Genomic DNA, 926 nt, shown 5'->3' with positions numbered 1-926 from the left:
AAGAGTTCATTTGCAAAAACAGATAACTTCATTTTTATTTTATAAATCATGTTTTTTTTTTTTATTGTGCATTCCAAGTAATATCAATCAAACTGCAGTTGGGCTGTTTTGATTAAGTAATAATACAGTAACTCAAAAACAAAAATACAGGCAACTTACAAAATTAAAGTTCATTAAAAGTATGCTTTTTATATTAAAAGTTTAGATTTTTTTTTTAGCAAAAGCAGATAACTCCACATTTCATGTTTCAGAGTTGAACAAAAATAATCTGTGTAATCTCCTCAATTGACAGTGTAGATGCTTGACAAGCTTTGTGAGTACACGCAGTTCAGGGAGCTTTTCCCTCTCCACTGTAACATGCTGCTTTAGTAAGGTTCCGTGAAAAAGTTTCAGCTTTTATTTTCCTTTTATGCCCTAAAGAAGATATCACGGTTTCATCAAGTTCGTCGAAATGATCCATCCTCATAATTTTTAACTGCCTGCTGTGTTCGCGCGACAAGGGCGTTGTCGGTTTCTGCTGTAAAACATGAACTCGCGATGCCTTGACAGTGGACAATACCAACTTTTGTGACAACATTTGTTTAAGGTTAAGAACATGGATATATGTGTGAATATTGCACGGCAGTCAGTTCTTTTTTTAAACGTGGCATTTATCGGTTTTTGCAAATGAACTCTTTGCATGATTCGAGTCATTTCAAGATTCATTTCTATTTGGACATGACTAAAAGTGGTAACAGTGAGAAGTGTGGGAGATGTTTACTTTGTAACTAGTTTGAGGCATTCAGGCAGATTCATGATGCACCTGTTCGAATTTTTGTTTTTATTATTTTTTATTTTAATTTTTATTGTGTTTTTTATTGTATTTTGTATTGTCCTTTTTATTTATATATTTCCTTTTTTTTTTTTTTTTTTTTAATTATTTGTGA

Source organism: Sinocyclocheilus anshuiensis, unplaced genomic scaffold (assembly GCF_001515605.1).
Source record: "Sinocyclocheilus anshuiensis isolate Anshui unplaced genomic scaffold, SAMN03320099.WGS_v1.1 scaffold1458, whole genome shotgun sequence".
In the NCBI taxonomy this organism is placed as follows: Eukaryota; Metazoa; Chordata; class Actinopteri; order Cypriniformes; family Cyprinidae; genus Sinocyclocheilus; species Sinocyclocheilus anshuiensis.
This window is presented reverse-complemented; position numbering follows the sequence as displayed.